This window comes from Lithobates pipiens, unplaced genomic scaffold (assembly GCF_037356315.1).
Source record: "Lithobates pipiens isolate NorthernLeopardFrog02 unplaced genomic scaffold, aLitPip1_a1.2 Scaffold_1, whole genome shotgun sequence".
Taxonomy (NCBI): domain Eukaryota; kingdom Metazoa; phylum Chordata; class Amphibia; order Anura; family Ranidae; genus Lithobates; species Lithobates pipiens.
In genome coordinates this window covers 242,121,430-242,135,021 of record NW_027507685.1, presented here as the reverse complement: position 1 = coordinate 242,135,021, position 13,592 = coordinate 242,121,430, and the positions used below count along the sequence as shown (strand labels likewise).

Below are 13,592 nucleotides of genomic sequence, written 5' to 3'. Positions count from 1 at the left end.
GGCCTGGTTTTCTCAGTTGCGCTGAGCCTTGTCAAGCTTTTCGCGCTTTTAGGCCCACATGGTCAACTCGGCCAGCTGTTAAGAGACTAGGATAACCCACTGCTAACCAGCTGTAGCTAGAAGTGCCTCCTTCACCCCATTTTGGAGACCTTGGTTCTGACGGAAGAAAGCCGTATTTGCCCACTCCAAAGTGCATCAACGCCATCTTGGGTATTTGCCATTGACTTCGTCTCGCTAGCCTGGGAAGAACGGGGCACACCTCTCCCTGGTGGTCTAGTGGCTAGGATTCGGCGCTCTCACCGCCGCGGCCCGGGTTCGATTCCCGGTCAGGGAATTCTTCTTTGCCCTGGTAGCAGCTGGACACTATCGTCTGGGCTTCTGCTTCGTTAAGGGCCAAAAAATGCTCCGCCATCCATCGGCCTGGTTTTCTCAGTTGCGCTGAGCCTTGTCAAGCTTTTCGCGCTTTTAGGCCCACATGGTCAACTCGGCCAGCTGTTAAGAGACTAGGATAACCCACTGCTAACCAGCTGTAGCTAGAAGTGCCTCCTTCACCCCATTTTGGAGACCTTGGTTCTGACGGAAGAAAGCCGTATTTGCCCACTCCAAAGTGCATCAACGCCATCTTGGGTATTTGCCATTGACTTCGTCTCGCTAGCCTGGGAAGAACAGGGCACACCTCTCCCTGGTGGTCTAGTGGCTAGGATTCGGCGCTCTCACCGCCGCAGCCCGGGTTCGATTCCCGGTCAGGGAATTCTTCTTTGCCCTGGTAGCAGCTGGACACTATCGTCTGGGCTTCTGCTTCGTTAAGGGCCAAAAAATGCTCCGCCATCCATCGGCCTGGTTTTCTCAGTTCCGCTGAGCCTTGTCAAGCTTTTCGCGCTTTTAGGCCCACATGGCCAACTCGGCCAGCTGTTAAGAGACTAGGATAACCCACTGCTAACCAGCTGTAGCTAGAAGTGCCTCCTTCACCCCATTTTGGAGACCTTGGTTCTGACGGAAGAAAGCCGTATTTGCCCACTCCAAAGTGCATCAACGCCATCTTGGGTATTTGCCATTGACTTCGTCTCGCTAGCCTGGGAAAAACGGGGCACACCTCTCCCTGGTGGTCTAGTGGCTAGGATTCGGCGCTCTCACCGCCGCGGCCCGGGTTCGATTCCCGGTCAGGGAATTCTTCTTTGCCCTGGTAGCAGCTGGACACTATCGTCTGGGCTTCTGCTTCGTTAAGGGCCAAAAAATGCTCCGCCATCCATCGGCCTGGTTTTCTCAGTTGCGCTGAGCCTTGTCAAGCTTTTCGCGCTTTTAGGCCCACATGGTCAACTCGGCCAGCTGTTAAGAGACTAGGATAACCCACTGCTAACCAGCTGTAGCTAGAAGTGCCTCCTTCACCCCATTTTGGAGACCTTGGTTCTGACGGAAGAAAGCCGTATTTGCCCACTCCAAAGTGCATCAACGCCATCTTGGGTATTTGCCATTGACTTCGTCTCGCTAGCCTGGGAAGAACGGGGCACACCTCTCCCTGGTGGTCTAGTGGCTAGGATTCGGCGCTCTCACCGCCGCGGCCCGGGTTCGATTCCCGGTCAGGGAATTCTTCTTTGCCCTGGTAGCAGCTGGACACTATCGTCTGGGCTTCTGCTTCGTTAAGGGCCAAAAAATGCTCCGCCATCCATCGGCCTGGTTTTCTCAGTTGCGCTGAGCCTTGTCAAGCTTTTCGCGCTTTTAGGCCCACATGGCCAACTCGGCCAGCTGTTAAGAGACTAGGATAACCCACTGCTAACCAGCTGTAGCTAGAAGTGCCTCCTTCACCCCATTTTGGAGACCTTGGTTCTGACGGAAGAAAGCCGTATTTGCCCACTCCAAAGTGCATCAACGCCATCTTGGGTATTTGCCATTGACTTCGTCTCGCTAGCCTGGGAAGAACGGGGCACACCTCTCCCTGGTGGTCTAGTGGCTAGGATTCGGCGCTCTCACCGCCGCGGCCCGGGTTCGATTCCCGGTCAGGGAATTCTTCTTTGCCTTGGTAGCAGCTGGACACTATCGTCTGGGCTTCTGCTTCGTTAAGGGCCAAAAAATGCTCCGCCATCCATCGGCCTGGTTTTCTCAGTTGCGCTGAGCCTTGTCAAGCTTTTCGCGCTTTTAGGCCCACATGGTCAACTCGGCCAGCTGTTAAGAGACTAGGATAACCCACTGCTAACCAGCTGTAGCTAGAAGTGCCTCCTTCACCCCATTTTGGAGACCTTGGTTCTGACGGAAGAAAGCCGTATTTGCCCACTCCAAAGTGCATCAACGCCATCTTGGGTATTTGCCATTGACTTCGTCTCGCTAGCCTGGGAAGAACGGGGCACACCTCTCCCTGGTGGTCTAGTGGCTAGGATTCGGCGCTCTCACCGCCGCGGCCCGGGTTCGATTCCCGGTCAGGGAATTCTTCTTTGCCCTGGTAGCAGCTGGACACTATCGTCTGGGCTTCTGCTTCGTTAAGGGCCAAAAAATGCTCCGCCATCCATCGGCCTGGTTTTCTCAGTTGCGCTGAGCCTTGTCAAGCTTTTCGCGCTTTTAGGCCCACATGGTCAACTCGGCCAGCTGTTAAGAGACTAGGATAACCCACTGCTAACCAGCTGTAGCTAGAAGTGCCTCCTTCACCCCATTTTGGAGACCTTGGTTCTGACGGAAGAAAGCCGTATTTGCCCACTCCAAAGTGCATCAACGCCATCTTGGGTATTTGCCATTGACTTCGTCTCGCTAGCCTGGGAAGAACAGGGCACACCTCTCCCTGGTGGTCTAGTGGCTAGGATTCGGCGCTCTCACCGCCGCGGCCCGGGTTCGATTCCCGGTCAGGGAATTCTTCTTTGCCCTGGTAGCAGCTGGACACTATCGTCTGGGCTTCTGCTTCGTTAAGGGCCAAAAAATGCTCCGCCATCCATCGGCCTGGTTTTCTCAGTTCCGCTGAGCCTTGTCAAGCTTTTCGCGCTTTTAGGCCCACATGGCCAACTCGGCCAGCTGTTAAGAGACTAGGATAACCCACTGCTAACCAGCTGTAGCTAGAAGTGCCTCCTTCACCCCATTTTGGAGACCTTGGTTCTGACGGAAGAAAGCCGTATTTGCCCACTCCAAAGTGCATCAACGCCATCTTGGGTATTTGCCATTGACTTCGTCTCGCTAGCCTGGGAAAAACAAGGCACACCTCTCCCTGGTGGTCTAGTGGCTAGGATTCGGTGCTCTCACCGCCGCGGCCCGGGTTCGATTCCCGGTCAGGGAATTCTTCTTTGCCCTGGTAGCAGCTGGACACTATCGTCTGGGCTTCTGCTTCGTTAAGGGCCAAAAAATGCTCCGCCATCCATCGGCCTGGTTTTCTCAGTTGCGCTGAGCCTTGTCAAGCTTTTCGCGCTTTTAGGCCCACATGGTCAACTCGGCCAGCTGTTAAGAGACTAGGATAACCCACTGCTAACCAGCTGTAGCTAGAAGTGCCTCCTTCACCCCATTTTGGAGACCTTGGTTCTGACGGAAGAAAGCCGTATTTGCCCACTCCAAAGTGCATCAACGCCATCTTGGGTATTTGCCATTGACTTCGTCTCGCTAGCCTGGGAAGAACGGGGCACACCTCTCCCTGGTGGTCTAGTGGCTAGGATTCGGCGCTCTCACCGCCGCGGCCCGGGTTCGATTCCCGGTCAGGGAATTCTTCTTTGCCCTGGTAGCAGCTGGACACTATCGTCTGGGCTTCTGCTTCATTAAGGGCCAAAAAATGCTCCGCCATCCATCGGCCTGGTTTTCTCAGTTCCGCTGAGCCTTGTCAAGCTTTTCGCGCTTTTACACCCACATGGCCAACTCAGCCAGCTGTTAAGAGACTAGGATAACCCACTGCTAACCAGCTGTAGCTAGAAGTGCCTCCTTCACCCCATTTTGGAGACCTTGGTTCTGACGGAAGAAAGCCGTATTTGCCCACTCCAAAGTGCATCAACGCCATCTTGGGTATTTGCCATTGACTTCGTCTTGCTAGCCTGGGAAGAACAGGGCACACCTCTCCCTGGTGGTCTAGTGGCTAGGATTCGGCGCTCTCACCGCCGCGGCCCGGGTTCGATTCCCGGTCAGGGAATTCTTCTTTGCCCTGGTAGCAGCTGGACACTATCGTCTGGGCTTCTGCTTCGTTAAGGGCCAAAAAATGCTCCGCCATCCATCGGCCTGGTTTTCTCAGTTGCGCTGAGCCTTGTCAAGCTTTTAGGCCCACATGGCCAACTCGGCCAGCTGTTAAGAGACTAGGATAACCCACTGCTAACCAGCTGTAGCTAGAAGTGCCTCCTTCACCCCATTTTGGAGACCTTGGTTCTGACGGAAGAAAGCCGTATTTGCCCACTCCAAAGTGCATCAACGCCATCTTGGGTATTTGCCATTGACTTCGTCTCGCTAGCCTGGGAAGAACGGGGCACACCTCTCCCTGGTGGTCTAGTGGCTAGGATTCGGCGCTCTCACCGCCGCGGCCCGGGTTCGATTCCCGGTCAGGGAATTCTTCTTTGCCCTGGTAGCAGCTGGACACTATCGTCTGGGCTTCTGCTTCGTTAAGGGCCAAAAAATGCTCCGCCATCCATCGGCCTGGTTTTCTCAGTTGCGCTGAGCCTTGTCAAGCTTTTCGCGCTTTTAGGCCCACATGGTCAACTCGGCCAGCTGTTAAGAGACTAGGATAACCCACTGCTAACCAGCTGTAGCTAGAAGTGCCTCCTTCACCCCATTTTGGAGACCTTGGTTCTGACGGAAGAAAGCCGTATTTGCCCACTCCAAAGTGCATCAACGCCATCTTGGGTATTTGCCATTGACTTCGTCTCGCTAGCCTGGGAAGAACGGGGCACACCTCTCCCTGGTGGTCTAGTGGCTAGGATTCGGCGCTCTCACCGCCGCGGCCCGGGTTCGATTCCCGGTCAGGGAATTCTTCTTTGCCCTGGTAGCAGCTGGACACTATCGTCTGGGCTTCTGCTTCATAAGGGCCAAAAAATGCTCCGCCATCCATCGGCCTGGTTTTCTCAGTTGCGCTGAGCCTTGTCAAGCTTTTCGCGCTTTTAGGCCCACATGGTCAACTCGGCCAGCTGTTAAGAGACTAGGATAACCCACTGCTAACCAGCTGTAGCTAGAAGTGCCTCCTTCACCCCATTTTGGAGACCTTGGTTCTGACGGAAGAAAGCCGTATTTGCCCACTCCAAAGTTCATCAACGCCATCTTGGGTATTTGCCATTGACTTCGTCTCGCTAGCCTGGGAAGAACAGGGCACACCTCTCCCTGGTGGTCTAGTGGCTAGGATTTGGCGCTCTCACCGCCGCAGCCCGGGTTCGATTCCCGGTCAGGGAATTCTTCTTTGCCCTGGTAGCAGCTGGACACTATCGTCTGGGCTTCTGCTTCGTTAAGGGCCAAAAAATGCTCCGCCATCCATCGGCCTGGTTTTCTCAGTTCCGCTGAGCCTTGTCAAGCTTTTCGCGCTTTTAGGCCCACATGGCCAACTCGGCCAGCTGTTAAGAGACTAGGATAACCCACTGCTAACCAGCTGTAGCTAGAAGTGCCTCCTTCACCCCATTTTGGAGACCTTGGTTCTGACGGAAGAAAGCCGTAATTTGCCCACTCCAAAGTGCATCAACGCCATCTTGGGTATTTGCCATTGACTTCGTCTCGCTAGCCTGGGAAAAACGGGGCACACCTCTCCCTGGTGGTCTAGTGGCTAGGATTCGGCGCTCTCACCGCCGCGGCCCGGGTTCAATTCCCGGTCAGGGAATTCTTCTTTGCCCTGGTAGCAGCTGGACACTATCGTCTGGGCTTCTGCTTCGTTAAGGGCCAAAAAATGCTCCGCCATCCATCGGCCTGGTTTTCTCAGTTGCGCTGAGCCTTGTCAAGCTTTTCGCGCTTTTAGGCCCACATGGTCAACTCGGCCAGCTGTTAAGAGACTAGGATAACCCACTGCTAACCAGCTGTAGCTAGAAGTGCCTCCTTCACCCCATTTTGGAGACCTTGGTTCTGACGGAAGAAAGCCGTATTTGCCCACTCCAAAGTGCATCAACGCCATCTTGGGTATTTGCCATTGACTTCGTCTCGCTAGCCTGGGAAGAACGGGGCACACCTCTCCCTGGTGGTCTAGTGGCTAGGATTCGGCGCTCTCACCGCCGCGGCCGGGGTTCGATTCCCGGTCAGGGAATTCTTCTTTGCCCTGGTAGCAGCTGGACACTATCGTCTGGGCTTCTGCTTCGTTAAGGGCCAAAAAATGCTCCGCCATCCATCGGCCTGGTTTTCTCAGTTGCGCTGAGCCTTGTCAAGCTTTTCGCGCTTTTAGGCCCACATGGTCAACTCGGCCAGCTGTTAAGAGACTAGGATAACCCACTGCTAACCAGCTGTAGCTAGAAGTGCCTCCTTCACCCCATTTTGGAGACCTTGGTTCTGACGGAAGAAAGCCGTATTTGCCCACTCCAAAGTGCATCAACGCCATCTTGGGTATTTGCCATTGACTTCGTCTCGCTAGCCTGGGAAGAACGGGGCACACCTCTCCCTGGTGGTCTAGTGGCTAGGATTCGGCGCTCTCACCGCCGCGGCCCGGGTTCGATCCCCGGTCAGGGAATTCTTCTTTGCCCTGGTAGCAGCTGGACACTATCGTCTGGGCTTCTGCTTCGTTAAGGGCCAAAAAATGCTCCGCCATCCATCGGCCTGGTTTTCTCAGTTGCGCTGAGCCTTGTCAAGCTTTTCGCGCTTTTAGGCCCACATGGTCAACTCGGCCAGCTGTTAAGAGACTAGGATAACCCACTGCTAACCAGCTGTAGCTAGAAGTGCCTCCTTCACCCCATTTTGGAGACCTTGGTTCTGACGGAAGAAAGCCGTATTTGCCCACTCCAAAGTGCATCAACGCCATCTTGGGTATTTGCCATTGACTTCGTCTCGCTAGCCTGGGAAGAACGGGGCACACCTCTCCCTGGTGGTCTAGTGGCTAGGATTCGGCGCTCTCACCGCCGCGGCCCGGGTTCGATTCCCGGTCAGGGAATTCTTCTTTGCCCTGGTAGCAGCTGGACACTATCGTCTGGGCTTCTGCTTCATAAGGGCCAAAAAATGCTCCGCCATCCATCGGCCTGGTTTTCTCAGTTGCGCTGAGCCTTGTCAAGCTTTTCGCGCTTTTAGGCCCACATGGTCAACTCGGCCAGCTGTTAAGAGACTAGGATAACCCACTGCTAACCAGCTGTAGCTAGAAGTGCCTCCTTCACCCCATTTTGGAGACCTTGGTTCTGACGGAAGAAAGCCGTATTTGCCCACTCCAAAGTGCATCAACGCCATCTTGGGTATTTGCCATTGACTTCGTCTCGCTAGCCTGGGAAGAACAGGGCACACCTCTCCCTGGTGGTCTAGTGGCTAGGATTCGGCGCTCTCACCGCCGCAGCCCGGGTTCGATTCCCGGTCAGGGAATTCTTCTTTGCCCTGGTAGCAGCTGGACACTATCGTCTGGGCTTCTGCTTCGTTAAGGGCCAAAAAATGCTCCGCCATCCATCGGCCTGGTTTTCTCAGTTCCGCTGAGCCTTGTCAAGCTTTTCGCGCTTTTAGGCCCACATGGCCAACTCGGCCAGCTGTTAAGAGACTAGGATAACCCACTGCTAACCAGCTGTAGCTAGAAGTGCCTCCTTCACCCCATTTTGGAGACCTTGGTTCTGACGGAAGAAAGCCGTAATTTGCCCACTCCAAAGTGCATCAACGCCATCTTGGGTATTTGCCATTGACTTCGTCTCGCTAGCCTGGGAAAAACGGGGCACACCTCTCCCTGGTGGTCTAGTGGCTAGGATTCGGCGCTCTCACCGCCGCGGCCCGGGTTCAATTCCCGGTCAGGGAATTCTTCTTTGCCCTGGTAGCAGCTGGACACTATCGTCTGGGCTTCTGCTTCGTTAAGGGCCAAAAAATGCTCCGCCATCCATCGGCCTGGTTTTCTCAGTTGCGCTGAGCCTTGTCAAGCTTTTCGCGCTTTTAGGCCCACATGGTCAACTCGGCCAGCTGTTAAGAGACTAGGATAACCCACTGCTAACCAGCTGTAGCTAGAAGTGCCTCCTTCACCCCATTTTGGAGACCTTGGTTCTGACGGAAGAAAGCCGTATTTGCCCACTCCAAAGTGCATCAACGCCATCTTGGGTATTTGCCATTGACTTCGTCTCGCTAGCCTGGGAAGAACGGGGCACACCTCTCCCTGGTGGTCTAGTGGCTAGGATTCGGCGCTCTCACCGCCGCGGCCCGGGTTCGATTCCCGGTCAGGGAATTCTTCTTTGCCCTGGTAGCAGCTGGACACTATCGTCTGGGCTTCTGCTTCGTTAAGGGCCAAAAAATGCTCCACCATCCATCGGCCTGGTTTTCTCAGTTGCGCTGAGCCTTGTCAAGCTTTTCGCGCTTTTAGGCCCACATGGTCAACTCGGCCAGCTGTTAAGAGACTAGGATAACCCACTGCTAACCAGCTGTAGCTAGAAGTGCCTCCTTCACCCCATTTTGGAGACCTTGGTTCTGACGGAAGAAAGCCGTATTTGCCCACTCCAAAGTGCATCAACGCCATCTTGGGTATTTGCCATTGACTTCGTCTCGCTAGCCTGGGAAAAATGGGGCACACCTCTCCCTGGTGGTCTAGTGGCTAGGATTCGGCGCTCTCACCGCCGCGGCCCGGGTTCGATCCCCGGTCAGGGAATTCTTCTTTGCCCTGGTAGCAGCTGGACACTATCGTCTGGGCTTCTGCTTCGTTAAGGGCCAAAAAATGCTCCGCCATCCATCGGCCTGGTTTTCTCAGTTGCGCTGAGCCTTGTCAAGCTTTTCGCGCTTTTAGGCCCACATGGTCAACTCGGCCAGCTGTTAAGAGACTAGGATAACCCACTGCTAACCAGCTGTAGCTAGAAGTGCCTCCTTCACCCCATTTTGGAGACCTTGGTTCTGACGGAAGAAAGCCGTATTTGCCCACTCCAAAGTGCATCAACGCCATCTTGGGTATTTGCCATTGACTTCGTCTCGCTAGCCTGGGAAGAACAGGGCACACCTCTCCCTGGTGGTCTAGTGGCTAGGATTCGGCGCTCTCACCGCTGCAGCCCGGGTTCGATTCCCGGTCAGGGAATTCTTCTTTGCCCTGGTAGCAGCTGGACACTATCGTCTGGGCTTCTGCTTCGTTAAGGGCCAAAAAATGCTCCGCCATCCATCGGCCTGGTTTTCTCAGTTCCGCTGAGCCTTGTCAAGCTTTTCGCGCTTTTAGGCCCACATGGCCAACTCGGCCAGCTGTTAAGAGACTAGGATAACCCACTGCTAACCAGCTGTAGCTAGAAGTGCCTCCTTCACCCCATTTTGGAGACCTTGGTTCTGACGGAAGAAAGCCGTATTTGCCCACTCCAAAGTGCATCAACGCCATCTTGGGTATTTGCCATTGACTTCGTCTCGCTAGCCTGGGAAAAACGGGGCACACCTCTCCCTGGTGGTCTAGTGGCTAGGATTCGGCGCTCTCACCGTCGCGGCCCGGGTTCGATTCCCGGTCAGGGAATTCTTCTTTGCCCTGGTAGCAGCTGGACACTATCGTCTGGGCTTCTGCTTCGTTAAGGGCCAAAAAATGCTCCGCCATCCATCGGCCTGGTTTTCTCAGTTGCGCTGAGCCTTGTCAAGCTTTTCGCGCTTTTAGGCCCACATGGTCAACTCGGCCAGCTGTTAAGAGACTAGGATAACCCACTGCTAACCAGCTGTAGCTAGAAGTGCCTCCTTCACCCCATTTTGGAGACCTTGGTTCTGACGGAAGAAAGCCGTATTTGCCCACTCCAAAGTGCATCAACGCCATCTTGGGTATTTGCCATTGACTTCGTCTCGCTAGCCTGGGAAGAACGGGGCACACCTCTCCCTGGTGGTCTAGTGGCTAGGATTCGGCGCTCTCACCGCCGCGGCCCGGGTTCGATTCCCGGTCAGGGAATTCTTCTTTGCCCTGGTAGCAGCTGGACACTATCGTCTGGGCTTCTGCTTCGTTAAGGGCCAAAAAATGCTCCGCCATCCATCGGCCTGGTTTTCTCAGTTGCGCTGAGCCTTGTCAAGCTTTTCGCGCTTTTAGGCCCACATGGCCAACTCGGCCAGCTGTTAAGAGACTAGGATAACCCACTGCTAACCAGCTGTAGCTAGAAGTGCCTCCTTCACCCCATTTTGGAGACCTTGGTTCTGACGGAAGAAAGCCGTATTTGCCCACTCCAAAGTGCATCAACGCCATCTTGGGTATTTGCCATTGACTTCGTCTCGCTAGCCTGGGAAGAACGGGGCACACCTCTCCCTGGTGGTCTAGTGGCTAGGATTCGGCGCTCTCACCGCCGCGGCCCGGGTTCGATTCCCGGTCAGGGAATTCTTCTTTGCCCTGGTAGCAGCTGGACACTATCGTCTGGGCTTCTGCTTCGTTAAGGGCCAAAAAATGCTCCGCCATCCATCGGCCTGGTTTTCTCAGTTGCGCTGAGCCTTGTCAAGCTTTTCGCGCTTTTAGGCCCACATGGTCAACTCGGCCAGCTGTTAAGAGACTAGGATAACCCACTGCTAACCAGCTGTAGCTAGAAGTGCCTCCTTCACCCCATTTTGGAGACCTTGGTTCTGACGGAAGAAAGCCGTATTTGCCCACTCCAAAGTGCATCAACGCCATCTTGGGTATTTGCCATTGACTTCGTCTCGCTAGCCTGGGAAGAACGGGGCACACCTCTCCCTGGTGGTCTAGTGGCTAGGATTCGGCGCTCTCACCGCCGCGGCCCGGGTTCGATTCCCGGTCAGGGAATTCTTCTTTGCCCTGGTAGCAGCTGGACACTATCGTCTGGGCTTCTGCTTCGTTAAGGGCCAAAAAATGCTCCGCCATCCATCGGCCTGGTTTTCTCAGTTGCGCTGAGCCTTGTCAAGCTTTTCGCGCTTTTAGGCCCACATGGTCAACTCGGCCAGCTGTTAAGAGACTAGGATAACCCACTGCTAACCAGCTGTAGCTAGAAGTGCCTACTTCACCCCATTTTGGAGACCTTGGTTCTGACGGAAGAAAGCCGTATTTGCCCACTCCAAAGTGCATCAACGCCATCTTGGGTATTTGCCATTGACTTCGTCTCGCTAGCCTGGGAAGAGCAGGGCACACCTCTCCCTGGTGGTCTAGTGGCTAGGATTCGGCGCTCTCACCGCCGCAGCCCCGGTTCGATTCCCGGTCAGGGAATTCTTCTTTGCCCTGGTAGCAGCTGGACACTATCGTCTGGGCTTCTGCTTCGTTAAGGGCCAAAAAATGCTCCGCCATCCATCAGCCTGGTTTTCTCAGTTGCGCTGAGCCTTGTCAAGCTTTTCGCGCTTTTAGGCCCACATGGTCAACTCGGCCAGCTGTTAAGAGACTAGGATAACCCACTGCTAACCAGCTGTAGCTAGAAGTGCCTCCTTCACCCCATTTTGGAGACCTTGGTTCTGACGGAAGAAAGCCGTATTTGCCCACTCCAAAGTGCATCAACGCCATCTTGGGTATTTGCCATTGACTTCGTCTCGCTAGCCTGGGAAGAACAGGGCACACCTCTCCCTGGTGGTCTAGTGGCTAGGATTCGGCGCTCTCACCGCCGCAGCCCGGGTTCGATTCCCGGTCAGGGAATTCTTCTTTGCCCTGGTAGCAGCTGGACACTATCATCTGGGCTTCTGCTTCGTTAAGGGCCAAAAAATGCTCCGCCATCCATCGGCCTGGTTTTCTCAGTTCCGCTGAGCCTTGTCAAGCTTTTCGCGCTTTTAGGCCCACATGGCCAACTCGGCCAGCTGTTAAGAGACTAGGATAACCCACTGCTAACCAGCTGTAGCTAGAAGTGCCTCCTTCACCCCATTTTGGAGACCTTGGTTCTGACGGAAGAAAGCCGTATTTGCCCACTCCAAAGTGCATCAACGCCATCTTGGGTATTTGCCATTGACTTCGTCTCGCTAGCCTGGGAAAAACGGGGCACACCTCTCCCTGGTGGTCTAGTGGCTAGGATTCGGCGCTCTCACCGCCGCGGCCCGGGTTCGATTCCCGGTCAGGGAATTCTTCTTTGCCCTGGTAGCAGCTGGACACTATCGTCTGGGCTTCTGCTTCGTTAAGGGCCAAAAAATGCTCCGCCATCCATCGGCCTGGTTTTCTCAGTTGCGCTGAGCCTTGTCAAGCTTTTCGCGCTTTTAGGCCCACATGGTCAACTCGGCCAGCTGTTAAGAGACTAGGATAACCCACTGCTAACCAGCTGTAGCTAGAAGTGCCTCCTTCACCCCATTTTGGAGACCTTGGTTCTGACGGAAGAAAGCCGTATTTGCCCACTCCAAAGTGCATCAACGCCATCTTGGGTATTTGCCATTGACTTCATCTCGCTAGCCTGGGAAGAACGGGGCACACCTCTCCCTGGTGGTCTAGTGGCTAGGATTCGGCGCTCTCACCGCCGCGGCCCGGGTTCGATTCCCGGTCAGGGAATTCTTCTTTGCCCTGGTAGCAGCTGGACACTATCGTCTGGGCTTCTGCTTCGTTAAGGGCCAAAAAATGCTCCGCCATCCATCGGCCTGGTTTTCTCAGTTGCGCTGAGCCTTGTCAAGCTTTTCGCGCTTTTAGGCCCACATGGTCAACTCGGCCAGCTGTTAAGAGACTAGGATAACCCACTGCTAACCAGCTGTAGCTAGAAGTGCCTCCTTCACCCCATTTTGGAGACCTTGGTTCTGACGGAAGAAAGCCGTATTTGCCCACTCCAAAGTGCATCAACGCCATCTTGGGTATTTGCCATTGACTTCGTCTCGCTAGCCTGGGAAGAACAGGGCACACCTCTCCCTGGTGGTCTAGTGGCTAGGATTCGGCGCTCTCACCGCCGCAGCCCGGGTTCGATTCCCGGTCAGGGAATTCTTCTTTGCCCTGGTAGCAGCTGGACACTATCGTCTGGGCTTCTGCTTCGTTAAGGGCCAAAAAATGCTCCGCCATCCATCGGCCTGGTTTTCTCAGTTCCGCTGAGCCTTGTCAAGCTTTTCGCGCTTTTAGGCCCACATGGTCAACTCGGCCAGCTGTTAAGAGACTAGGATAACCCACTGCTAACCAGCTGTAGCTAGAAGTGCCTCCTTCACCCCATTTTGGAGACCTTGGTTCTGACGGAAGAAAGCCGTATTTGCCCACTCCAAAGTGCATCAACGCCATCTTGGGTATTTGCCATTGACTTCATCTCGCTAGCCTGGGAAGAACGGGGCACACCTCTCCCTGGTGGTCTAGTGGCTAGGATTCGGCGCTCTCACCGCCGCGGCCCGGGTTCGATTCCCGGTCAGGGAATTCTTCTTTGCCCTGGTAGCAGCTGGACACTATCGTCTGGGCTTCTGCTTCGTTAAGGGCCAAAAAATGCTCCGCCATCCATCGGCCTGGTTTTCTCAGTTCCGCTGAGCCTTGTCAAGCTTTTCGCGCTTTTAGGCCCACATGGCCAACTCGGCCAGCTGTTAAGAGACTAGGATAACCCACTGCTAACCAGCTGTAGCTAGAAGTGCCTCCTTCACCCCATTTTGGAGACCTTGGTTCTGACGGAAGAAAGCCGTATTTGCCCACTCCAAAGTGCATCAACGCCATCTTGGGTATTTGCCATTGACTTCGTCTCGCTAGCCTGGGAAGAACGGGGCAC

The 13,592-nt window shown here is 54.6% G+C and overlaps 18 non-coding genes across 18 annotated transcripts; all 18 read left to right on the top strand.

The window, feature by feature from the left end:
• The first annotated feature begins 262 nt into the window (after positions 1 to 262).
• Positions 263 to 334, top strand: TRNAE-CUC (transfer RNA glutamic acid (anticodon CUC)). The gene has a single exon. It is a non-coding gene; the product is annotated as a tRNA-Glu (tRNA).
• A 762-nt stretch (positions 335 to 1,096) lies between these two features.
• Positions 1,097 to 1,168, top strand: TRNAE-CUC (transfer RNA glutamic acid (anticodon CUC)). Its single transcript has one exon. It is a non-coding gene; the product is annotated as a tRNA-Glu (tRNA).
• Positions 1,169 to 1,513: 345 nt separating this feature from the next.
• On the top strand, positions 1,514 to 1,585 carry TRNAE-CUC (transfer RNA glutamic acid (anticodon CUC)). Its single transcript has one exon. It is a non-coding gene; the product is annotated as a tRNA-Glu (tRNA).
• Positions 1,586 to 1,930: 345 nt separating this feature from the next.
• Positions 1,931 to 2,002, top strand: TRNAE-CUC (transfer RNA glutamic acid (anticodon CUC)). Its single transcript has one exon. It is a non-coding gene; the product is annotated as a tRNA-Glu (tRNA).
• A 345-nt stretch (positions 2,003 to 2,347) lies between these two features.
• TRNAE-CUC (transfer RNA glutamic acid (anticodon CUC)) lies at positions 2,348 to 2,419 on the top strand. Its single transcript has one exon. It is a non-coding gene; the product is annotated as a tRNA-Glu (tRNA).
• Positions 2,420 to 2,764: 345 nt separating this feature from the next.
• On the top strand, positions 2,765 to 2,836 carry TRNAE-CUC (transfer RNA glutamic acid (anticodon CUC)). The gene has a single exon. It is a non-coding gene; the product is annotated as a tRNA-Glu (tRNA).
• A 762-nt stretch (positions 2,837 to 3,598) lies between these two features.
• Positions 3,599 to 3,670, top strand: TRNAE-CUC (transfer RNA glutamic acid (anticodon CUC)). The gene has a single exon. It is a non-coding gene; the product is annotated as a tRNA-Glu (tRNA).
• Positions 3,671 to 4,015: 345 nt separating this feature from the next.
• TRNAE-CUC (transfer RNA glutamic acid (anticodon CUC)) lies at positions 4,016 to 4,087 on the top strand. The gene has a single exon. It is a non-coding gene; the product is annotated as a tRNA-Glu (tRNA).
• A 336-nt stretch (positions 4,088 to 4,423) lies between these two features.
• On the top strand, positions 4,424 to 4,495 carry TRNAE-CUC (transfer RNA glutamic acid (anticodon CUC)). The gene has a single exon. It is a non-coding gene; the product is annotated as a tRNA-Glu (tRNA).
• A 345-nt stretch (positions 4,496 to 4,840) lies between these two features.
• Positions 4,841 to 4,912, top strand: TRNAE-CUC (transfer RNA glutamic acid (anticodon CUC)). Its single transcript has one exon. It is a non-coding gene; the product is annotated as a tRNA-Glu (tRNA).
• A 2,013-nt stretch (positions 4,913 to 6,925) lies between these two features.
• Positions 6,926 to 6,997, top strand: TRNAE-CUC (transfer RNA glutamic acid (anticodon CUC)). The gene has a single exon. It is a non-coding gene; the product is annotated as a tRNA-Glu (tRNA).
• A 1,179-nt stretch (positions 6,998 to 8,176) lies between these two features.
• TRNAE-CUC (transfer RNA glutamic acid (anticodon CUC)) lies at positions 8,177 to 8,248 on the top strand. The gene has a single exon. It is a non-coding gene; the product is annotated as a tRNA-Glu (tRNA).
• Positions 8,249 to 9,844: 1,596 nt separating this feature from the next.
• On the top strand, positions 9,845 to 9,916 carry TRNAE-CUC (transfer RNA glutamic acid (anticodon CUC)). Its single transcript has one exon. It is a non-coding gene; the product is annotated as a tRNA-Glu (tRNA).
• Positions 9,917 to 10,261: 345 nt separating this feature from the next.
• On the top strand, positions 10,262 to 10,333 carry TRNAE-CUC (transfer RNA glutamic acid (anticodon CUC)). Its single transcript has one exon. It is a non-coding gene; the product is annotated as a tRNA-Glu (tRNA).
• A 345-nt stretch (positions 10,334 to 10,678) lies between these two features.
• TRNAE-CUC (transfer RNA glutamic acid (anticodon CUC)) lies at positions 10,679 to 10,750 on the top strand. Its single transcript has one exon. It is a non-coding gene; the product is annotated as a tRNA-Glu (tRNA).
• A 1,179-nt stretch (positions 10,751 to 11,929) lies between these two features.
• On the top strand, positions 11,930 to 12,001 carry TRNAE-CUC (transfer RNA glutamic acid (anticodon CUC)). The gene has a single exon. It is a non-coding gene; the product is annotated as a tRNA-Glu (tRNA).
• A 345-nt stretch (positions 12,002 to 12,346) lies between these two features.
• Positions 12,347 to 12,418, top strand: TRNAE-CUC (transfer RNA glutamic acid (anticodon CUC)). Its single transcript has one exon. It is a non-coding gene; the product is annotated as a tRNA-Glu (tRNA).
• Positions 12,419 to 13,180: 762 nt separating this feature from the next.
• On the top strand, positions 13,181 to 13,252 carry TRNAE-CUC (transfer RNA glutamic acid (anticodon CUC)). Its single transcript has one exon. It is a non-coding gene; the product is annotated as a tRNA-Glu (tRNA).
• The last annotated feature ends 340 nt before the right edge of the window (positions 13,253 to 13,592 follow it).